Source organism: Cupressus sempervirens, chromosome 5 (assembly GCF_028749045.1).
Source record: "Cupressus sempervirens isolate cs-2001-9-10 chromosome 5, ASM2874904v1, whole genome shotgun sequence".
NCBI classification, from domain to species: Eukaryota; Viridiplantae; Streptophyta; class Pinopsida; order Cupressales; family Cupressaceae; genus Cupressus; species Cupressus sempervirens.
Genome location: NC_143122.1, coordinates 494,672,443 through 494,698,566, shown reverse-complemented (window position 1 = coordinate 494,698,566; position 26,124 = coordinate 494,672,443). Strand labels below are relative to the sequence as shown.

Genomic DNA, 26,124 nt, shown 5'->3' with positions numbered 1-26,124 from the left:
TAGTTCTATCAGGATCATTTGGATTAAGTTGTAGCTTGTACCATTTGACAACGAAGAGTACTAATTTGAAGGAACTAAAGTCACACTCAAGTATCTCATCCAAAATTCCATAGTATCAATTTTCAAACTCTTGAGGATGTAAGTCGTTTCTAGATGAAATATTAGTCACTTGAAAGACTGCAGTTATTCTGAATCACAAGTTTTCTTCGTTTCATCCAACACTTTGACATGAAATTTTTGACCATTATAGAACATAGCCTTGTGGTGTTTAACCTAAAATAATATGTGAAACATATCAAAATTATTGTATCGTGAGTTGATAAACATACGGGTGATTAATAAATTTGTACGTACCTGGAAATCTCTTGAACCACGTGCTAAATCTATTTCCCTTTGCGTAACATTGGAATCTCCATTACGATGAGCTTCTTTAACCAATGAAGATACATGTTCCCATGTTAATGTGTGACCAAAATGTTGACATCGTTCAATCCATACCGTCATCCAATCAAGATTGTTTGCAATATACAAATGTAGTGCATCCCACTCTCGAGCACCTGTACAAGAAAAAAATAGACAACTTACAACCGATTTATTTTGAAGATTAAGAAATAATTTATTACAATAACATCTTATAATTTATTACCTCTCACTTTCCTCAATGTACGTTTCCCCATCAAGTACTCCCCTTCTAATTTTTTAAAAGGCCCGAGATCCCAAATGCGATCTACATGGATATTTGATGCAAACTTAGGAAAATATTCAGTAATGTACACCATAGTCTGGTATACCATATATCCCTCTACCATAGAACCCTCAGGATGTGCTCTTTGTCAAACCAAAGCCTTCAAAGATTTCAAATGCCTCTCAGCCATCCACATTGACCTAGTGTGTACAGGTCCACACTATTCAATCTCCTCAACTAGGTGTATGAGGTAGTGTTCCTGTGCATTGAAAAAAGTTGGAGGTAGACACTTTTGCATTTCACATAGTAAATGAGGAATTCTTCTCTTCCAATAGTTTATATCTTCTTTATGGATTTATTTAGATGACAACCACCTACATTAAGAGATTCAAGTCACAAAAAAATATAGATATGAGACTTTACAAAATAATATACAATAGATTACATAGCAAGAAAAAAAAATCGCGAATATAATAAATATATACAACAAATTTAACATATATTACTGCTTACCTCATATATTTTCCAACATCGTATATCACTTGTTTGATGTTATTGTTGAAGTGCTCTGGGAGAGATAGAGGAAGCACGTACTACAGTGATTATAAACCAATCATTTCATTGTTTTCTAACATAACATAATGAACAATACATGTAGTTTATGAATATATTGTAAATACAGAAGAACATAAGTTGCCTTGATGAAAGTATGCCAATCATGTGTTTTGAGCCCTAGCCCAAATTCACTTTTTTTATATATGAGATTGTTTATGTTCGTAGCAAATCCTGTGGGAAATCGAACTTTTTGTATGACTTCTTTTATGGCATCACTTTGCCGCTCCGTTAATAACCATGGAAGAGCACTTATATTAATCTGATCTCTGTTTCTATTTGAGTGAATGAAATTTTTCAATGCATGATTGGATTCATGTATGTCATTACAAATTTTGACAATTTTTTCTTTGTCATGCCTTCCATCCAATATTTTCCACAATGTCTCTGTTATATTCTTTCCAATATGCATAGTATCAAACAAATGCAAAATTTGTAAGTGCTCGTAGTAGGGCAACCTACTAAATTGTCTAGGATAGCTTTTTAGTCCCTTTGGAAGGTTGTCAGTATTGCCTTGACGACCTTCATGATCATCAATTACACAATTAGTCAACAAAAATCACAATAGAAATATATAAATTACAAACATAAACCAATAGGTGGAACGACATTACCTTGACGATTAATTCTATTATATTCCAACTTCCATAGGCGAGGTCTCATTCTTTGTGGCTTTGATGTAGTCTCTTCTTTCCCATTGAAAAGAGGTTTTTTCGTATTTTGATACTTATGATTCCTATGGAGGAAGTGTCTACACTCATCAAACACCTGCTTTCCTAAACTTTTTGAATGACGAGATTTCATCTTTGGACCACAAACTGGACATGCAAATTTTCCCTTTGTTTGAAGACCTACAAGATAATGATGTAATTGGATTATTAAATATGTTGATTTTTATAATTAGAATTATTGTGCGCAACTTGAATTCACTATAACATACCACAAAAATGTGTTAGCCCTGGGGCATCATGTATTGTCCATGCAAGTATTGCATGGAATTGAAATTGTCTTTGTCCTATTGGTCTAGACACGTCATACATAGTGACACCGTTCTAACTCCACCAACTCGTCGATAAGAGGCTCAATATATACATTCATATCTTTTACTTGATATTTACCTACTTGAATAAACAGTAACATTACATAATTATCATGACCGTTTTACTGCAACATTTGTAAGTACATGTAAATTAATAACTATCAAATGATAAGATACCTGGAAAAATCATTGCCAACATAATGTGCTCCCTCTTTATTGACATCCATGGAGGAATGTTATTGTTGATAACAAAAATAGGCCACACCGAGTAAACAGATCTCATCTCTCCAAATGGATTGACACCGTCCGCTGCCAATGAAAGCCTGAGATTACGAGGTTCTTCTTTGAAGTGTTGCCACTTTTCCTCTATGTGCATAAATGTTGAACCATCCACAGGGATTCGAATAATGTCATCTCGACTTCTATTGCGTGCATGATAATCCATAAATTGAGCCAAGCTACTACACTTGAATAATTGTCGCATCCGGGATGTAACGAAGAACCTTTTGAGGCACCTTTTTTGTTAGTCGATCTGTTCGATATCTACTTGTATGACATACAGGGCATTGTGTTGCAAATTCATGTTCTTTATAATATATAATATGATCATTGGGACAAGCATGTATTGCTTCATACTCCATTCCAATATCTTTCATAACAATAGTTAATTCTCGATATGAGCGAGGTAGAATATTTGATGATGGTAACAGAAACTCGCCTATCAATCTACAACAAAAAAATATAAGTTGTTAATATAAACAATATTAGTGGTACATTATTCACCATTTGTTAACTATAAAGACATATATGACATACCTTAACATATGTGACATTGTTATGTTGGATAAACCATTCATAACCTTCAAGTTCAACAACAACAATACAGTAGAGAGAAGAGTTGTTTGGGAGTCTTTGTATAGGGGCTCGTATGCCTTCTAAAGTAGAGGTACATCGAGGCTATCATCATCATCATGATTAGATATGCTTGGACTAGATGTGTCATGGATCAATGTATTTATACCATCCTCTTCAATTGTGTTTTCTGGTGCATGATCGTCATCTTCCATGGGATCATTATCTTCACCTTGGATATTTGCACCTCCATGTTCCTCCACTTTGAAAACCATATTCTTCAGATTGTTGTGGTTCATATCATGTACTTCCCTAGGAAGATCAACCTATATAAAATTGATTAACATAAATAAACCATGATCATCAACTCATCATCAAGTGATTTCATATGTATATAAATTGTTAAATTGATATAATGAATGACTTACCAGTGGATGATAGTCATACCCCCCTTCAATGTGACCATTCTCCCTACAATGTCTCTTAACTATTTTGATTAGCAATCTTCTATGGTTTAAGCCCTTACAAATATTGCAAGGACAATAACATTTTCCATCACCTTTTCTTTTCAAGTTAGACCACAATCTAGCGATTGTCTCCCTGTTTTGTTCTTCACTTATATTATCTGATATGATTGTTCTTTGTAGGAAGCAAAAATTGGGCTATGAAAACTTTGGTCTACAACTTTCACAAACTAAGAAAAACTGTCAAAAGTACACAAATCTTCTTAGACCTAGCTAAATACTTTAATATTTTAAAAATACTTTCTTTGACTTTATTCCTAAGATTATTTTTAAAACTTTGACCAACCGCCTGAAGGTCTTATTTCAAGAGACCTTACAACATTAAGCCACTAAAAGAAATTTCAAAACATATAAGCTAAAAGTCTAGTTAAAATATACATTATAATAAAAAAAAACAATTTTCATACCTGAGCGCATGGCTATAACTCGTGCAACGGCCTTCTTGCTTAGTTGTAGAAGCTCTCCAGCAATCAAATTATACAAACTACAAGGCCTAACAAAAATTTCAAAACATATAAGCTACAAGTCTAGTTAAAATATACATTAGATTAGATTCAACAATAGCAAGCAATGTTATTTAGAATTAGATTCAACAAACCTTAGCAGTGTAAATAGCCATCTCCTCTAAATTGGACTCCAGACATGAGGGGGCATTCACATACTCTTCCCCTAAAGTTATCCTGAAGAACAAAAGCCACTATTCTTGAGTTCGTGAATTGCACCTCGAGATGAATGAAGCTTAAAAGGAATGAAAATTGTTTTCATACATTTAAATCAGGATGTAATATTTATTCATAAGTATATACCTTGCAAGCACTTAAAATTGTTGTTATATGTGTTGCGAGAAAAGAAGAAGTTTATACTTATGTGTATAGACGCACTTCATGTATGCGATCCAAAGCTCAAATGTTATCAAGTGTGTCCAATGATGGGGAGAGACCTCTGTGTAAGCAAAAGATCTGCAATGAAATAAAAGAAAAGAAAATTTTCTTATAGTAAGAAAAAGTTTGTTGTGCTGCACAGGGTAAGTACAAAATAGTGTATAATATCTTTTTCTTTACCTAGCTTTCAATTCAGCATGAGAGCCTTTAATAGAAAAGTCAAGTTGATAACATATTTAACAAGACCTGCAGGGCAGCATAGTTCCTACGTAAGTCCAAGAAAATGTGTGAGGATTGACATAGATTTGCATAAGTCAAAGAAGATGTGTGAGCATTGGCATAGATTTTGTGAACATTTTCTATGTAATGAAGATTTTACTGCAAATGGAATGAACCTAGGGGTCGATTGGTAAACTGATTATTTGTATCAAATGGTGTAAAATTGAAACTAAAACCATTTCAACTAACCACACCACTTATGGACTGTTCCTCCATATGTTATAATACTTTCATCATATATCACAAATATGAAATAGAATATGTAGCACACTGAAATAAAGCATTAAAAGATAGTGTCTAAATGTAATTAAATATATAGAACTGGTTATAAGAATCTATACAAATCAATTAGAATGGGTTGAAATCAGTGCATCTTACTTCAACATTTCATGTAACACAACCAAATCCAAAAGAAATCTCGCAGACAAACTACCTGAGATTTATAACCTTTATCTTCCAATATCTAATGGCTCCTTATAGGCGTTAATACAAAGAAGCCAATTGTCAAAAACTGTGGCAGTGATAAACATTTTGAAAAATAAAATTGTATTAGGTATAAATAAAAAATAGTGAAGAATGGTGTAGACTTGTAGCCAGAAGATAACACAGTGAAAATTGATGAGCTCTTTGTTATCACCCACCTCAAAGAAACATGCATATCAACTCCAAGTGTCAAATGTCAGCTGTAAGTGCAACAATGCAAGTTTTCATCTGTGTAACTTGTTTTTCAGCTACAGTCAATGCTGATACATCCTACTTTAACATAAATAGATTAGTCACCAAACAAATTATCAAGAGACCCTATGGTCATCATCATGATTATTTGCTAAGCCAATTTCAACATCAAAGCCTCTAATATGAATATAGAGGATCATAACTAGATCCCATATGATTGTCATAGAGTGAGATCTGAAACATTGTGATTCAAAAAACATATACAATCTCTTCTAGAAACAACATCAAGTAAAATCTTGGATAGCAAAAAAATTGTTATGTATAACAGAAAGTTGTTTTTAAATAAACTTAAGAAATTTTTAATTTACCAAAGTTTTTGCTAATCCCACATTTGCCAACTGTGTAAGGAACTTCATATGATGCTACGAGGAATGTGTTGATGAAGCCAAAAAATGTGATTTTTTGATTAATCACTAATTGCCAACGTTCATGATTATGTAATTGTGAAGGACATGTCTGAATTGTATCTACTCTGATTTACAATCAATTTTCATCCTATCACTGTGAAAAATGGTAGTGTGATGTTGCTTGTATTACAAAAGGGATGTTGCTTGTCAATCTTGCTGAGGGTACTAACCCCAAATCCCTATAAGGGACATTTCCTCTTGACCCTTTTAGGTGCTCCATCCCTAAACTTGTGCCTATGATTGTCCCCAAATCAACCCTTGCTAACCACCACCCCCAAATCAAGATCCTAGGTCCCACCCTTCCCAAGACTCTAAAGGAACATAGAATTTTTTGCAACTTTGTACTTAGTTTTTAGGTTGACTTCATACAAAGGAAATTGTAATTGAAAACTATCAACAATTAGTTATCATTTATGCAATGTGTAGTATGTATTGTGCAATACAATTTAATCAAATACAATATGAACATAAATAAGAAAAATGTATCTCATAGTTTATGGAATAAGCTTTCATTTTATTTTATTTTTGTATCTCTATTCTATAAAACCATGTTTTGTTAATTTTTTCATCTTTATTTTACGTGTGTTGAAAATATGATTTTTTCTTGATTGATTTGTGATAGTTCGATAATTTCTGAATCTTTTGGTTTGCCTTTTTTTTACTAAGAAGATTTTTACTACTATGGTAGATAGTAGGAAACCACTGCAAACTTTCGTTTACATAAAATATAATGCCATGATCAATAATGTTACAGGCTCTTTTAACAAGAGAGAATTATAATTAACTCTTGAAATGAGCTGGCCTATTACAATTAACTTTATCAATGTGCTGGACTATTAAAATTTTGATTGGAATTACATGATATAACAATGCACTTGCAGTCTGGTCTATTGCAAATTGACCACTATTTCCAAAAGAATATGTTGCATTTTATTCCATTACATAGAATATGATACTGCGAGCCTGCATTCCCTTCCAAAAACCACACTGTATTATGGTTATGGCACACAACTCAGGAATTTGACTTCAACTATGGCATCTTTGCTACTCTTGTAGAAAAAAATGATATTGCAAATATATAACCATGTAGCTCAAGACAAAATTGTAAACCTGCTATATTATAAAACCCATTACAACCATACAAACTCAACAAGAGAATCATCCATAGGACAATGCAAGGTTGTTGTGCCTCATACCAACATTCCTCAAGGTGAACTAAAGCAATAACCAACTCAGATCACCTTGAAAAAAGAAGCGACTAGGTTACCCCCAAATTTTCTCAACAATTGGGTTGCTGCCATCAAGAAAACCCATAGTTAAAGAAAGCGGTCAGACCAACCATCGATCGAAAAGGATACAGCAACACCATCAACGACTACCCAAAAATCAGATCCTATATGGACAAATAGACATCATCCATCTATCTGCAAAAAGATGCTATAGATGAGACAATGTAAGTTGGATATAAAGAGGAAATGTTCCACTTGGAGCCAAATTGAGGGCCAAGTAATATTTACACATCAGAAAACTAGATACAAAACATATATAAACAAGTGCCATGTTGAAATATCTATATTTCTCAACCCATGTAGTGAACATCACTCATTGCTCCTTTCAGGCTTTTTGTCAAACAAATGGTTGTTTCTCTTGGGGAGACTTTACCATGTCCGAAAGGCCTCAAAACTATGCCAAGTTCTTCTAGTCTCTGCTGTTGGAGTAATTGTGCACTAAGCTCTAGCAAGCCTTCAAGAGCTTTTGCTCTTTGTTGATATGATTTAAGATCTATTCCTTCTTTTACTCATTTTTGAGAATAATCAAAATCTCTGCTGGAGGTTGAGGTTGTCTTAAGGTGCTAATCTACAATATGATGGCCAGTAACAGTTGTCCCCATGGGAACTGACAGGACATCTAGATCATTATTGTCTGCATCTAAAAATGAATTCACATCTATTCTTCCTTGCAGCAAGCTGCTCACAGTTCCTCTCTCTGACTCAGCTTGATCGATACCAACTCAAAAAGCACTATGTCTAATTACATGAATAACATTATTGAAGGCTGGTTTCACGTGAACAGAAGCAGGAGCTTTTGCCTTGATCTGGATCGTGCACTTCTCCTATGTTCTATCACAGTTTGCATCATCCCTAGATGAACCTGAGCTTGATGATGTGGACCTTTCTAAATGCAATCCATATGGTCTACTCTCTGCTCTCAAATGACAACTTTCTTCTCTAGGAATGTCTAAGCAAGTACCCTTAGCATGTTGTTTTGCAGCGGGCAACAAATTTTCAGAAGGGGCTATGGAGAACTCCGCAATACGATCAAGTCTAGGTGCATTAACTGATACATTAGGAGACTGCATAGCTCAAAGCCCTGAATATTTTTTTCTATCAGAATACCACAAAGTGGCAGCTTTAGAAACATAAGGTGACTCAGTAGTTGCATCTTCTGGAGTAAGGTTTGATCTCTCAGTGAGTGCTTCAATTCTTCCAAATGAAGATGCTGATGAGCGTGAAGTTAAAGAAGATTTTCGTGGCCTAGGTGTTATAGATTCATTGTTAAAAAATTTTACTTTAGGTGTTCCATTCTTAGGACTGTTAGTAATGAATGTAGGCCATGAAACTGATGGCTTTTTTGGTAGGGGCAGGGAGGCCCTACGACTAGAAATACCTAGAGTTGAACTTGGTACACAAGATGGATGTTGAGATTGTTTTGTGTGTGAATATTTACCATCCAATTTTGGTGTCAAGACAACTTGTGGTGAAGGTTCTCCATAGGGTAGATATCAAATTTATGACTCAAGTTAACATTACAGTTAATATAACAAAAGAAAATTGTAGAAATAATAAGAATTTGGAACTTACAGATTGCCTACCTTGAGTAAGATGTGCCTTCTTTATAGAATATGTTTTTACTCTAGGAGTGGGAAAAACTCGATCAAGGGTCTGAGGGCTTCCCACTCCAACAATCTCTTTTGCAAGTTACTTTGTTGCATTTGTAGGAGATCTTTTCTTATGAACCATGGGGTGCTTTACTTCTTTATTTCTATCTACAAGACTTTCTAGATTTTCTGCAAGAAAGCTATGGCCACAATGCCTATCCAATGGAACATCCTCTGAACACAAATTTGATTCCTCTGGTTTCTGCACAGCTGAATATTTATTTAAAAAAACTTGCTTGGAAGATTTTGGTAATTCCTTTCCTGTGTATGACCATGTACCTTCACTTCCAATGTTATGTGAAAGGCTATCTTGCAATGCACTATCTCTAGCATTCACATAATCATGAGGGGGCCTTACTGGACAAGTTAGATCACTATTACTGGAACCTTCTCTATCACAACTGCTATTGCTTTCATCTATATTTTCCTGTTTAAGATGGTATCCGCCCCTCAAGACCCTATCTGGGGTCGGACAGTGAACAAGGCCAAAATGTGTCCTGCCTTTAGCAATGTAAGGGTGAAAATGAGGATGCCTCAACCATAGATGGAAAACTCACAAATTACTCAGCGACTTTTAAACACTCACTGAGTATTTAAGCTAGGTGAGTAAATCCCATAAAAACTTGTAGGAATAAAAACTCGGTTGTTGGGAAAAAACTCGCCGATTACTCAGAAAGTTTTTACTAAAAACTCGGCGATTTTTTTTTTTAAATCGACTGCATTGTTTGATGCCAAGACCTATTTACTATTTTTCTTTCTGCGATGAGCATTCCGCATGAGAATGCAATTTTGTACGCATTGTGCATGTATATATATCTAAACTCTGCTTGTTTCTTTTGTATTCTCTTTAATTAACTTATTAGATGCATCTTCTCATTAAATTTTGCAAAATAAATGTATTTTTAATTAAATTTCAGCGGTTTTTTTAAATTCCCGAGTTTTTTTTTTAAATCGCCGAGTTTTTCTTGATTAAACTTTTGGGGGGCTTGGCAAGTTTTTGCCTTTGGCGAGTTTTCCAACTATGGTAGATACTATAGACCTTCGCAATGAGGGCCATACTTTCATAACTATGCCAGATATATAATACCACTGCATCTCTATGTAAGATACATGCAACCAAATGTACTTTTTATTACTGGCCATTTTGTGGACTTAGGGCCTTTCATTTCCAATGAAAATAATGTTCTATTATTACTTTTATACTTGAATCAATGAATATTGAGCAAGGATTTTTGAATTTTATTCATTATATGAACGTTTAAACTTGAATCTTGATCTCATGTAATGGGATACTTGTAACAATTTTCCAACTTGTATCCCAAATTTTTAATATATAGTCATAAATCTGTTGCTACCATCCTACCATAATGGGCTTTGGGTGTGAGATCTTACCACCCAAGGCTATGCAAAATAAAATAAGCTTTGATGCATTGGACTATGAGGAAAAACAAATTTTCATGGATTTCGCATGTCTTTTTGTTGACAAATCCAAGCACACTGCCATGGAAGTACGGGAGGCATCAGCATGGAGCTCTCGACATGCAATGGAAACACTTAAAAACAAGTGTCTTGTTCAAGAAATGAAAGGGCATTCATGAGAAACATTAACAGTTATAATGAGAATGCATGACCATCTTTGGGACATGGGAAGATAAATTGCAAATAGCTTGAGCCTAGTGAACCAGAATACAATTACCAAAATGAATTTATCTCATAAAGGTTGATATTTTGCAATTTTCTTTGGTCAAATGTAGATTTCCATATTGTTGTCAAGACCATAATGTCTTATGAAATTTAAACTGGAACTTGATGTTACTGAACGTTAATGTCTTGTGATGTTACTGGAGAAGGATGTGCAAAAGACATGCAGAAGAATGCATAGAGCTCATTGGAAAGAGCCTCTCGCAAAACACAACAAAAGCTCACCAGCCTCAATTGCTGATGTGAGGAAAACAAAGGATTCATTAAGAACTGGTTTTATGGCCTCTTTCTTCTCTGTGTGTACCAAGGTTGAAGTATCTAAAATGAAGAGTGTGAATGCAAAATATGATGATAATTCCTCACAATGAAAACACATTTTCCCACCACGACATCCACTAGGGGGTGATCATGAAAAGTTAAAACATAAGGGAGCAACATCTTCTATCACTGTAAGATAAGCATCCAATTATGGTGCAACCGCATGGATTGTTGAAATAAAAGCAGTGGAAGAACTATAATTTGTTGGCATTTAGATTGCTCTCCTATTCATGGGAATTAAAATTTGTTTTCCTATAAGTTGCTTTCTAATTCAGGTGTATTCCTACTACCATAGATATTTTGTGCCTATAAATTGAGAAATATACTGATTTGGGGCTAGTTTGTTTAATCAAAAAGTGTTTAAGATGGAGGAATTTAATGATCTCTAAGGTTTTCCAAGATTCTCAAATTACCAACAAAGTAAAATTCCCATTATCTAAGAAACCAAAAATGTCTCCTCCATCTTAAAGAGAATTATTGGTCACCAACTTCTAATCTCTATATTTTCAGCCTTAGGAATGAATTTGATGTTTCATTTTTCACAATTATTTGAAGAGAAGTAGTTATATAAGCTTCATTATATACCTACAAAATGTTGAGAGCAATTGTGTCCCATAGAATTATAATAGGCATTGAAATGATAGTCAACATGAAATGTAACAAAAACTTAATTTGGCCACAACAATCATCACAGGGTCGCATAGCGCAATGGATTAGCGCATTTGACTTCGGATCAAAAGGTCATGGGTTCGACTCCCACTGTGGTCGAGTTTGTCAAAATGAATTTTATCATTTCATTTTTGACATGTTTCTCAAAGTTTGCTGCAAAATGCGAGCACTGCTCTGCTTTCTATGAGTTTAAAGCTCTTCTTGTAGCATGGTCTTAGGTGACACTATCAATATGGCTCTTTCCTTATCTTTTGCAACTAGTTTTCTGAATGACTAGAGGATTGTTTTAAAACATTTATGTTACCATATATGCGAAGGTATTGATAGTGAAATGCATATTGATGTTTGTTCATCTATACATATTCATAGATATATGCCATATCTTAATAGAACAATTGTTTACCCTAAATGTCTACTAAAAGGCCTCTTGTTTGCCTCTTTTTCTCTACAGTCGTTAAAAGACTTAAATGAGCTCAAACATTTGGACACTGAAATGAATGGGCATGCTTTTGATCCTGAAAAACATGGAGAACAAAGGAGTAATGGGTTTATTTGTCTTACACCTTGCCGATGCGCATCTCTGCCCGACCCTCTGAATGCCTCAAGTTCACCTCAATGCCCCTCTCAATGCTGCTGAAGTGATCTCCCGCGCACGCGCCTTTCCTTTCAGAAGAACCCTGTGTCACGCGATTTCATTCAAATGAGGGTTTTTGGCTTTTTTTTTTTCTCTTATATCCCGCTGGCATCACAATTGCGACGCCTGCCATCGCAATTGTGATGACATCGGGCTAAAATTGAAAAAAAAAAAGCCAAAAGCACATTACCTTTTCTTGCTGTCACAAATTAACGTCGCAAATTGACCCCTAATGTATTAGTGATGGAAATGGCAAAGACAAGGGCAAACCTTAGAATTTTTTTTAAAATGTTGTCAATGATAGAGTAGTGGACACTCCTAAGACCAAGGAACCTATTTTAAACCTTTCTACTGCTATCTATGCTACAAAACAACAAGAAGGTTTGAAACCACAAACATCTGATAAGAGCTCTAAGTTTACCAAAAAATGACATGTTTATACACCAATGGTTGAGCCTTACAAAATGGTCTTAAAAACCTTAATTGTAAACAAGCTGGTTAGTTTACCAAAGAATTCCCATCCCTATGACCCACCCATTAGACCTCCTTAGTGGCGAGAATATCATATTTTTAGTTACCATAAAAGCAAGGTTCACAATACTGAAAATTGTTTCAAGCTCAAAGACATAATTCAAGATCTCATTGAGGCTAGTAAAGTTGTCACAGATGGCCTCGTTAAAAATTCTAACCAAAAAGATTTTAAAAAGCCCTTGCTAGAATATGAGAAAGGTGAAACTTCTAAAGCTGCTAAGAAGAATCATGATGCCAAGATTAGTTATGCCTATGTTGAGACAGACAACATTATAGGCATGCTTGAGCCTATTGAGTATTTATGCATGGAAAGTTCTAATGATGACAACCGACATGAAAATGAAAGACCCAAAGTTTTCCTTAAAATGTGAAATGTTCCCCAACATCGTGATGAAACTAGTCCTAAAGTGGTACTCCAAGTTGCCAAATCTTCCTCTTCATAGCGTGAGCTACTTGACATTGTCACTGGGGGCAATCTAAAGTTCTCCTAAAGGTTGCTCATGATCCTGAGAATGCTTTATCTTCTAAACAACTGACTACTTCTAGGATCTCCAACTATGACCGTATTAGCCAACTGCAACATATATTGGCTCAAATTTCCATTTTTGAGTTGTTAGAATTATCCCCTTTGCACAAGGATATCCTTGAAAAAGCTTTACATTCTACCAATGTTCCTACAGATATTGATGCGAAACAATTCCAAGCTATGGTGAACCATATCTCTTCACCTCACTACCTCACCTTTTCAAAAGAAGATGATCAATCTCTTAGTCTTCCCCACAACTTTGGTCTCCATGTTGAAGTCCAAATCTTCTATACTTGCATTCACTGAGTCTTGTTAGACAATGGTGCAGGGTTGAACATCATTTCATTCATTATGATCCAATAGTTAGGCATGTCTAAATTTTCCATTGACCTTAGCTGCAAGATCACTATAAAAGCCTATGATAAGGTTGAAAGACCTTCCAAAGGTCTAATTATGCTTCCAATCAAAGTTGGTCTAGTTGAGAAGGATGTCATGTTTCGAGTCCTAGACATATCACTTGCATACAATTTTTTGTTGGGATGACTATGGATTCATGACATGCAAGCAGTACCTTCTACACATCATTAGTGCATCAAGTTCCCTTTTAATTGTACTAGGATAGTTGTCCCCAGTGACAACTCAATGTCTATCAATACACTATCTGCTACAAAAACACTAGTTCTACATAATCGCTCTTCTCATGGGCTAACACTGTCCTTTATAGAGTGTGAACAGAAATTGAAAATGATGAGCCTTGGTATGGACAAATACACTGTAGACTCTATTGTTGCTTTACCTATTTCCCCTCAGTCTTATGGGAAACCTTCTACCAAAAAGAACTTTTCTGCTTTTTCAATGACTCTTTTTGGCACCTTTGTGCAATTCTTACACTAGTACATTTGACCCCAATTTTTGACCAAAAATTTTGACCATCTAATAAATTGGGGTCAATTCATCAAAATGTGCAAGGAAACATATACTTTTTGTTAAATGTGAGCCCGTGTTGGTCAAAATTTTGACCAACATGGGCTTACACTATGTCAAAATTGAAAAAAACATTATTTTCTGCCCTAATCTCATTGTTACGCGACCCGAAAGACAGCTCGTGCACTCAACCATTTTCTACACTGCGTTTAATAGCTAAGAGTATGCACCAAAAGAGTTTTATAGCTTCAACACCAATAGGGTTTGACATCTTGGGTTCTTTGGTGCTTGATTGTAGTAGAGGAGAGCTCGTGAATGCTTCAAAGTTGACATTGAAAGAGATTTCAGAAAGAAGGCGGCGTGAAAGGATTAAATAACACCTAGAAACATTGAAGAGTCTCCTTCCTAGTGTTACAAAGGCAAAGTTGATTTTTTTTTTTTATAGATTGACATTTGGTTAATCATAATACATTTGATTGAAGTTTTGTTTTATAGATTTGTTTTATAGTTGAAGTTTTTTTTTTTATAGATTGACATATTTTTGTACAAAACTAGATATTGTAAATTCAACTTAACTCATTACACATGCAATATGCCTAAAATCCAAGGTGCAACTCAAATCTGATGTAGTATTTATTTTGCAAGATTAACATCTATTTCTGGAACAACATTGAAACTACTGTACCATACATCAACCTACAAGTTAAGGTTTCCCATATCTTAACCTACTACACATGCTTTTAGAGCTGCTAAGTTCAACTGCTTGGGTTTGTACATACCAAAAATCAACTTTCTTCCTATTAACAATAAGCCATTACGCGTGCTCTATGATCACCTTCCTGCAACCCACTAAAAAATTCTACATGGTAGAGCTATGTGAAGGATTCTAAGTTCTCTCTTGTAAGATATTTCCTATTAAATAGTTATACCCATCATTGGTTTGGTTTATTATAGATGCCCCACACCAACTTTACATGTAATGCCTCATTCATAATTCTACAACCTCTTAGCCGAGAATCCCCACTTTCTTTTGCAATGCATACCTTATCACATGCTAAGAGTGGGACTTTTTTATTTTTATTATTTCCATTGCATAGAAATATTCTTATGCTCTTCTCAATTTTGTTTAACACTTTCATAGGAATCCAATTGCAAAACCTAGAGTATACTAGAATGGCCAATACAATTGACCTAAGAAGCATAAGATAAACCAAAAAAGGTTAACCATCTTGATTTCCATCCTTCCATGGTTTTGGTACACTTGTCAACCAACTGGTTCCATAACTAAGTTTTGTTAGCCCCAACAAAAAGAGGAACACCTAGTAATTTTCTAGGAAGCCTACCCCTTCTTACACCAAAAACATCTAATATCACCCTCCACAAGTTTTCCCTAATATTGAAGAAAAATGTATCAGATTTGGCCCAATTTATATCTTGACCCAATGAATCCCTATAAGCATTGAGAATTAATTTCATCACTCTTTCCTCCCTCATTGATGTTTCCCCAACAAAAAATGTGTTATTTGAAAATTGGGAGTGGGTTGCTAAGGCCATATTCTCAACTATTCTTTGGGCCTCTCATCTGCCAAGCTCTCTATATTTAGTGGCATTCCTATCCAACGTCTCTTCTAGAAAAATGAATACAATCATGGAAATGGGGTCCTGTTTCCGTAGCCCTCTAGGTGTTGGAAAGAATCCATGTGGCCTCCCATTCACCAAGAGGGACATCCTATAACCTCCTATCATAATTTTAGTCTAGTCAATCCACTTTTTGCTAAACTCAAACTTCTCCAAAATCTTGTAAAGAATAGGTCCATCCACCTTGTCATAAGCTTTCCCAATGCCCAATTTCAATAGCATGGAGATTTTTCTTAAGGAGATGGAGTGAATCATCTCATGGGCCCATGTGATGACCCATAAATACTTCTCCTTCCCAAATTGAATCCACTTCGTTCATGGGAGATGAGTTTATCTAGGACAATCCTCAATATGTTGGCTACTATCTTAGAGATAATTTTGTAAGTTGTGTTGCATAATGATATATGCCAAAAGTTGTCAATTATTCTTTTTGCATTTTCTTTTCTATGGATCAATGTTGCTAGAGTATTATTGAAATTCTTCAACACAAACCATCACCATCTTGACTCCTCAACCACTCCCAACAACTCTTTGATAAAAACATGCCATAACTTGTGGTAGAAAAAGTCTTGGAAGCCATCCAGACTTGGAGCCTTGTCACCTACTAAGCCAAAAATAGCCACTCTCAACTCTTTCATGGTTATTTTGGATACTAACATTTCATTATCCACTTCAAAAAGGATGGGCTCAATTGCCTCAAGTGTTGTAACTGATTGCACTTCATTGATCTCTTCATCAAAACTCTAGAGCCTAGTAAAAAAAATTTACTACATGCTTGTTAATCTTTGGTTTATTGGTGACCTCTCTACCTTGGAAGGATTGTAACTTGAAGATTCCATTAATGGACTTTCTATTTTTTACTAAACAATAGAATTAATTTGTGTCTTTGTCCCCAACTCTTAGCGATTATTCTCTTGATTTTTTCTTCAAGAAGAACTCCCTTGTCATTAGTTCATCATATAAACCTTTTAGATCCACCTCATTTGAAAATTCCACCATATCTATCTTATCCTCTATTACTTTATTGGTTAGGGTTGCTAATTGGCCTTTTACATCAGCAATATTAAAGAAAATCTAACTAACATTGAAATGAGTAAGACTCATATAGTCATCAATCTACTATTGTTATGGTTTAAGACCAATTACAAAAGTCAAATAGCTACTGCTTAAATGAATTGATTGTTTCCAAACTAGTTAAGTGCCTTTTGAATAGTGACCCTCATGAGTTGGCAAGGTGATTTGGGGGTCTCAGTTGGGGTCTCAAAACTTCTTAATGTCAAACTTCTAAACTTAAAAACAAAATGAAAATGTCATCATTAACTCTACAATCAAGGAATGAGCATTAAATACTTTTGATCCACAAATAATAATAATTTGGTAGAGAGAAATTTGGCGATTCTTACCAATACATCGATAGTGATCACAGTGAGGATGAATCAAATTATGAAATGACTCTTCAATAAAAAAATGCAGAAAAATGACTTAGAATCAATTGAAAAACAAGACACGATAATCTGATCAACTACATAAGAACTTCATTCAAATCAGGTCAAGTGACTTACACAAAGATTTTGCATGATTTTGTTCTGCTGTTGAGAATGTTGACAGGAAAAAATGACCACAGGTTGCTAGATGAATATTATGACCCAACTAAAGAAGAAATATTTTTTATAAAGAAATGAACCAAGACTATTCTTCTGCAACTACTGCTGCAATCCATAAATGCTTGTTCATAAACATGTAGCATTTATAAAATGTATAATCTATGTCTGAAATGGTGATTGATAAGATACAATCCATAAGCAGGAGATATTTTAACATAGCAAGTCAAATTATGATATTGCTATCAGGATTTAACTGTGTGATTTTTGAGTCAAACTCATTGATACATATTTAATGAAATGAATGGAACCCATCTCTCATGAGAATTAATGGAACAATTAGCTCTCATTGGATCTAGGTGATACTCACAGAGGTGAAGCACCAAGACTTTTCAGGAGGTCACCCATCCCAGTACTACTCCAGCTCTAGCATGCTTAACTACATAGTTTCCTCCATGGCTAAACCCACTCTTCTTGCAACTCCATTTTCAAAACCTTCACCAAGTGTTGTGCCTTATGAGCCATTCATTAGAAAGCCCCTTAAGCTCATCAATTGATAAGTAGGAGATATTTTCCCATAGCAAGTCACATTGTGATATTGCTATCAGTATTTAACTGTGTGATTTTTGAGTCAAACTCATTGACCCATATTTCATGAGTAGTGGTTCACTAAACTCATCTCTCATGAGAATTATTGGAACACTTAGTACTCATTGGATCTAGGTTATGCTCATAGAGGTGGAGCACTGGGATTTCATGGGAGATCACCCATCCTAATACTACAGCTTGAGCACACTTAACTGAAAAGTTTCCTAATAGCAATATCATAATTTTAAAAAAAAAATCTTAACCCTTATATTTTGTCACAATAGCTTGCTAGTTCATCTACACTTGTGAGGAATTGGATCACACACTCCTGGATCTGCTAAGTAAAGTGCAATTGGCTACATTGAAAAAAGGAAAAGGACTTGGTTTACATGCATTCAAATCTACTGCTCCTTAAACAAAGTGGCTAAGAGGGGACACAAGGGACTGAGATAATAAGCCCATAAATTATTGACTTGGATCTTCCACTTCCCATTTTGCTACACTTGATGTTGATGATGACTATGGGCAAATTTGTGGGCATTGGAGTGCTAGTGATAATGCCAATTCTAGTGGAGCCGTATTTGTGGTTCTTCTAATTTACCACTACCTATATCATCTAATATAGATGGTGATGATATTTTGTAAGTCCCATATTATTATTTTTTAAATGATGACTCACTATTGACAATTGACATTATTATTATTTAATTTTAATATATATTATAACATTTGAGTTTCACTAATATATCATTAGTATTTTGAACTGAAATACTGCTGCAAATATACATATTTTTTATTTTATATGTTTTTGTATTGATGAACTCAACACCAAATTCTTTTTGATAAACTCCTCAAACTAGACCTATGAACCTGAACCCAAACCACTATAAAGGCCAGTAACTTAGATTATAAGTAAACAATCTTTGAGAAATTAATTCTTTATGTTATGGCCCCATCTTGAGCATTGTTTGCTCTTGTGGGTTTATGCATACATTGTAGGAGTATCTTGCCTTTGTTTAACTTGTAGAAAATTATCTCCTACTGATCAATTGATGAGCTTAAGTGGCTTTCTAATGAATGGTTCATAAGGCACAATATTTGGTGAAGATTTTGGAAATGGGGTTGCAAGCAAAGTGGGTTTAACTAGAGGAAACTCTGTAGTTAAGTGTGCTCGAGCTGCAGTAGTACTGGGATAGGTGACCTCTTGAGAAGTCCCAGTGCTTTACCTCTGTGAGCATCACCTAGATTCAATGAGTGCTAAGTGTTCCATTTATTCTCATGAGAGATGGGTTTGGTGAACCACTACTCATCAAATATGGGTCAATGAGTTTGACTCAAAACTCACATAGTTAAATCCTGATAGTGATATCACAATTTGACTTGTTGTGGAAAAATATCTCCTACTTATCAATTGATGAGCTTAAGGGGCTTTCTAATGAATAGTTCATAAGGTGCAACACTTGGTGAAGGTTTTGCAAATGGGGTCACAAGAAGAGTGGTTTAACCATGGAGGAAACTCCATAGCTAAGTGCGCTAGAGTTGGAGTAATACTAGGATGGGTGACCTCCTGGGAAGTCTTGGTGCTTCACCTCTGTGAGCATCACCTAGATCCATTGAGTACTAAGTGTTCCATTCATTCTCATGAGAGATGGGTTCAGTGAACCACTACTTGTAAAATATGGGTCAATGAGTTTGACTCAAAAACACAGTTAAATCCTGATATCAATATCACAATTTGACTTGTTGTGGAAAAATATCTCCTACTTATCAATTGATGAGCTTAAGGGGATTTCTAATGAATGGTTCATAAGTCACAACACTTGGTGAAGGTTTTGCAAATAGGGTTCCAAGCAGAGTGGGTTTAACCATAGAGTAAACTCAGTAGAAGTCTAAAGGGGAAATGTTTCTGTCTTGACTTACAATTTTTATATACTCCTGGATTTTTTTGTCATGATCCTGCTCAAGAATAAATTCTAGCTTGGCAATCCATGTGTACTCTAAATAGCATTTAAAAGGTCCAATGTTTTTGATATGTTTAACTGATTTAGAATTAATATCCTTTTTCCACCTTGAGGACTTTGCTGTCTCTTTTAGTGGTTAACCTTATGATGAATATATTCATTAATAACATTTTTCTTTTGGTTGATAAGTCATATTCATATGCACAACATTATTACTTATTAGGTTTCATTCTCACTAATTCTTAATAGCATAACCCACTAGTTGGCGTGTTCAAATTGAGACATGTGTGAGACATGTGCTAACTCTAGGGTTTGACATAAATTGTCTAACTTAACCTTTGATTAGACATGCAATCAAAAAAAAAGTTGAATTACAAGGATATAATTGATTGAAAACCAAATCAAAGTAAAGCTTGCTTTTAGAATATTCTAGTTTTTTGAATCTTGGTTTTGCATTTCTGATGCAAACAAGAGGCATTGGATTATAAGTAGTCTAGAAACATTATAAAGCATCAAAGTTCTGATATTTTTATGTGTTTTGTGAAAATTACTTTTAGTAATGTAGTTTTAGTATGCTGGGGCTTGTTTATCTGATTCTTTATAGAAGTATAAATTTATGTACAATTGTATGAATCAAAAGAAATTGCCCATCACTGGGGTAATCTACTCTTGAATTTTATATGAGGTTTTAAATAAGATTGATTGATGATGTCAGGGTATTTTCTGAAAAAAAAGTGCAAAAACAAATGGTTGGAGTCAACAGTGGTTTGTTTTGAATGAGGAATCTGGAAAGGTTTGTTGCATTTGATGTGGACAATAGAATTGTAATTTTTTCAATTGAAGTTATACATCTTAATGAATTGGGTTTGATGTTCTCACAGCTTGGTTACACCAGAAAACTAGAAGAAAGGCATTTTAGAGGAGTCATTAATTTGGAGGTATAAGTTGCTGATGAATCTTTTATTGTTACTCTGTTTGATAGTCAAAAATTTTGTTTCAAATTTCTCCATTTCTAAATGTACTACCACCCTGGAGTCCAAAATATCCTATGCATTCAACTGTTTTCTATATTGGGAATTGAAAGAGTAGAATAAGTGATATGGAATGTGTCTAAAAAGCTCCCAATCTACTTTTGAAAGTCAAAATATGTTTTAACTGCTTTGTGTTTGTTATAATTGATGTACTGATTTGCATTATTCTCTGTTTACCAAATTAGTTTTGATTTCATTCTAGTGGTGGTTGGTACAACTATACTACACTGTTCCTATATGTAATTGATTTTTCCAAATGTACATTGAAATAGTTCATGACAATTGTTTTGAATGCAAATTTGAGAGTGATATGTAAAAGCTCTATCATATGTATATATCTAGTTTGGATAAGCAATACATGTGGCTTTCTGATTGAATTTTACTCTCTTCACTTGTAAACATCAAGTGGAGTATCTGTTGAAAGCATTTCAAGTCATCACCAAAGCCTTCATTGATCTTTTGTTCAATGTCTTCCATACATAAATTCTGTCCACCATTATTTCTTAGCTTAATTCTAGCTACAAGAACCATTGACATAAATCTTTAAATACAATATCTCTATCATCTTTTATTAACCAAGAGAAATTTATAATCAGTCACCTTAGTCATACTTTATAATGTTGTGTACTCTTTTGGACATGCTTTGCCTTATCCTTCCTACTTGAAAAATTTATGAACTCAAAAATAGATGGTATTTTTTTTTTTGTTTATTTTGGAGAGCAAAGATTCTGGTGTTCAATCCAAACAAAATTTAGGCTATCTTTACTAATATAAATACCATTCCATTAGAACTATAATGTTCCCAATAGATTAAAGTAGGATCATTTTGTCATTGTTGTAATTTGTAATAGAACTTTGGATACATCTTTGCTAAAGATTTATGTTTACCATATGTTTCAAATATGATTAAGTTCTTAAACCATAGCTTTCAAACATGAAGATTTGGAACTGAAGACAGGGTTTGGGAGTGGGAGGCCTACTCTAAAAGTAGATCTCTCCTCTTTAAGAGTGGTATTAGTCAATAATTCCATATGAATATGTTTTATTTGATTGAATTCATTTATCATTAGTATCGACATGATACCTTCATATCATTTGACTTCTTAATATGATTCCTTATCTTCTAATTCCTCATATTAGTGCACCTCAAACTATAATATTTGCCAATATCTTTCAAAAAATAGTAATGGATGACTAAGATCCCAAATAGCAATGGATGACCAAGTTGTTACAGTGAGTATCCACCAATTAGTGCCAAAACTTTTGAGTGCTCTTAAAGGAGTTTGGCGTGCCTTGTTCTTGTTGACTTGCTATACCCAATTCAGGCAATATGATTGACATAAGAAAGTAATTCCTAGCTTTAGATGGCTAGAAGTATGAACTACATATACCATCAACTGAACATGTGGATTATGAAGTTATTAGTAGGCCAACTCTTCATGGAAAAGATTCTCACATGAAGATTTATTATGAACTTTACTAATATATCTCTAGCTACTCTAATAAGGTTTTGATGAGCATACTTTCTTCCTTCACAAAAATATACTTTAATTCACCGTAGCCTCTCCAACCAATATAAATGGTTAAGTTTATCGTAGTGCCTATGTGGCAATGTCATGGTACCTAAGTGGCATAGTAATTGTAATGTGCGCCAGTCACTTCTAGGAAACTTTACAATGCAGATCTTTACTAACATTTAAGTATACTATAAGTTGATCTCTTGTGATTGTAAAGGCTTTTGGTCTTTTTCAAAAGTTCCCCGAAGGATACAAAAATTGTTTTGTAATTGGAACCTTTAAACTTCTAAATCAAGTAACGAAAAAATGAGATTGATATTTTCTGTCTGTTTATCCATTGTGTAATTTTGTATGAAGTATTTGGTTTTCTTGATTATCTAGCATGCACCACAAATTTTTTTAATGAATTAATGTATTTGCTAAGCTTGCTGATAATTTTTAGTAAATGAATGTTTCATGTTAGAAGACTGTATTATTGAGGAGGTATCAAATGATGGTACTTCTAATTCTCCAACTCCAGCTAAATCAGGTTCTAAAAACTCAAAAAAGGAAAATTGTCCTAATGCTGTAGCTATAAGTCTTACATTCAAAATCAACAACAAGGTTTCATATAAAATAGTACTAAAAGGTGTGTGTCTTTTTGGGGTTCAAGTTTCAAACTGCAAGTGCACATATTTGTATATTAAATTGGCACCTTCTATGCTCAAATGGTTGCTGATCTTTGTTTCATGGCTTTCTATTCTAGCACATAGTGCAATTGTGCTAAAAGAAGATAGTATAGTAGATAAAACATAGTGGGTTAGCAAAATCAGGACCTTATTCAACCTTCAAAAGGCGTATCAAGAGAAGGACCAGTATTATTGTTGTCTTGATCTTATCCATTATTGTATACTAGGTGTATTTTTTTGGTAGAAGGGTGGTATTGTAACTGTGTTTCTTTTTCTCTGCTTCATTTTACTAAACATTCCCTATCAACAAAATATTGATTGTGTTTCAATAATAAAATGTATGAGGTTATGTGAAGACTTTGCTTGTTATCCACAGAAACTGTTTGAGAAGCACATGAAGTTTTGACAACTCATGCACCCTTGCCTCCTCAACTGATTTTATTTTCAAGTAACAAGTAATAGAATTTCTCTCATTCTCATTGTGCTTTATATCCATGGTAGAGGTGTATTTCACTAGTTGAGCACAAATTGGATGCAACATAAATGCTTTGCTTTTTATTCTAGATAAAGTGGACTGCATGATGGCAACTTACATTGGTTCCTATAAGGGCACTAACTTTTTCTTCACAAAAAATTATAGGATATCCAAATTTAGGAAAGGATACTAATTTAGAAAGGAAAAATTGTGTTGTTTTCATTAATGAAAGAAAAGCCTGTGATTCAATGTGGTAGTAATTGGTGAACATTATCTTTAGCAATTACTAGTTGATAGTTGTTATTTAACTCACTTCTATTTTATCTTTTCCTTTAAAAAGTAACCTACTTTGTTTATGTACAGACCTAATCTATGACTTATTTTTCCTTCAAACTACCATTTCAAACAACCTAAGATCCAGTTTTAAGTGTAGCATTGGAGTATTCCTTATTAAAATCTCATATTGTTTTAAAGTGTAGTCGTTCTACCACTATATACGGTTTCCTTCCTTTGTTAATCTATCATGACCTTTGTTTTTGTAAGATAGTGTTGGAAATAGAGAATGGAGTAACTGAGAGGGGAGGGGTGAATCAGTTACCACAAAAATAAATCCTTAGATCCTTAGATGTCTTTAAAATATAGTTGCTGCTGACACTCGGTAACCACACAAATAAATGCTGAAACTTGATAGATGTTCTGTTAACTTATTAAGAATTTAAAGTGATTAACATGCATGCATAAAGGAAATAACATGAACACAAAAGACACCAGATTTAACGTGGAAACCCAATATGGGAAAAACCACCAAGTAACTAGTCACCAATTTTCACTCTTCTGAAGTGAGCCCTGTTAGGAGCCAACCTTGTTAAAGGTTACAAAACACACTATCAGGTGTGACCCTATTAGAGGATTTAATCACCCTATAAGGAGTGGCCTTGTCAGAGGTCTTTAGAACAATTCAACTGAATTGTTGAACCTTGTTAGAGGATTTACAAAATGGCTGTTAAACCAACTCTGTTAAGAGATTTTGAATCATTGTTACAATGATTAGAAAGCAACAATGAAGTGATCTAAAATATATGAAACTTATCTTTGCTGAATACAGATCTTTGTTCTACTTCACTAGATCCTCACTGATCGAATACAACTTTGTAGCTCCATACGGATATCTAATTCTTCCACAACATTCGCTCATATATTCAATATTCGCTCATTCCATTTACATCCATACATTCACACTCTTATGCATCCACACTCTTTCATATTCATGAATTCACAACTTGACCTTTCATATATACCTTACAAATTGTCAAGTAAGCTGAATTACAAGTTACAACAACTGAAAAACATTAAATCAGTCGGTTGCAAACATTGCACAAAACAATTAAATTTAATTCTTTAGAAAAATAAAATTCTTTGCTGCCCAACCCAGCTCGGTGATCACTACTCCAGAATGGTTTTCCCAGTGTTAACCAAGTGAAGCTCGATAAACACTGCAAACCTTGCAACTTCCTTCGAAGACTAAGTTAACTCGGTAAACACTAACCTTCCTTCGCTTACCGAGTGAGCTCGGTAAAAGCTAACTTTCTCTTCAATGATCAAGTGAACTCGATAGTCATTGAATTTCCCTTTGTTAACCTTGGGAGCTCGGTTAACATTAACTTTCTGCTACAAAATCATTTGATGCCTGAGTGAGCTCGGTAAGAGCTAACTTACTGTTTAATGTTTAGGAACACTCGGTAGTCACTATAAATTGCTTTGCTAACCATCTGAGATCGGTAGACTCTGTCTGATGGCTAATATGACATTTTTGTAACATCAAAGAAAATACACAATTAACAATTGTATCCAACAGACAGGCATGAAACTTCTCTTGACTATCACTACTTTCCAACGCAAAAGCTTTGTAGCGATCCTTGGATATATTTAAAATCCTATGGATAAAAGATGAATCATTTCTTAAAAAACTTGCTCCTTCCACAGAAGAAGCTACTTTTGAATTTTAGATATCAACCAAGTTATTAACAAGCTCCTACCATTCTCAGCATCATGGAACTCATAAAAAATTGAATCCTTAAAATTAAGCAGCTTACTATGTTTATACCCAAAATATCTTCAGGTTATAACCAACACCTTGGATACGATTATAAACTCTAGCAACACCAAGCAATACAGTTAAATAAATGTTTGTCATGAGCTATCGCTAATTGGCCACATTCTAGATAACTATAGATTCAATCATAGGGATCTAATAAATGCTAAAATCTATTTTTCATTTTTGAATTGATAGAAGAGCATTTTAAACATAAAACAATATCAATGTGTTTGGTTCAATAAGAAGTTTCTTGGTTCACTTTGAATTATAAATGATCTAAATTTCAAGATTGAAA

At 34.3% G+C, this 26,124-nt stretch overlaps 1 non-coding gene and 1 pseudogene across 1 annotated transcript; one reads left to right on the top strand and one right to left on the bottom strand.

Moving 5' to 3' along the window:
- Positions 1 to 7,593: 7,593 nt before the first annotated feature.
- LOC149556889 (uncharacterized) overlaps positions 7,594 to 26,124 on the bottom strand; it is a 66,298-nt pseudogene continuing 47,767 nt past the window's right edge.
- On the top strand, positions 11,666 to 11,739 carry TRNAR-UCG (transfer RNA arginine (anticodon UCG)). The gene has a single exon. It is a non-coding gene; the product is annotated as a tRNA-Arg (tRNA).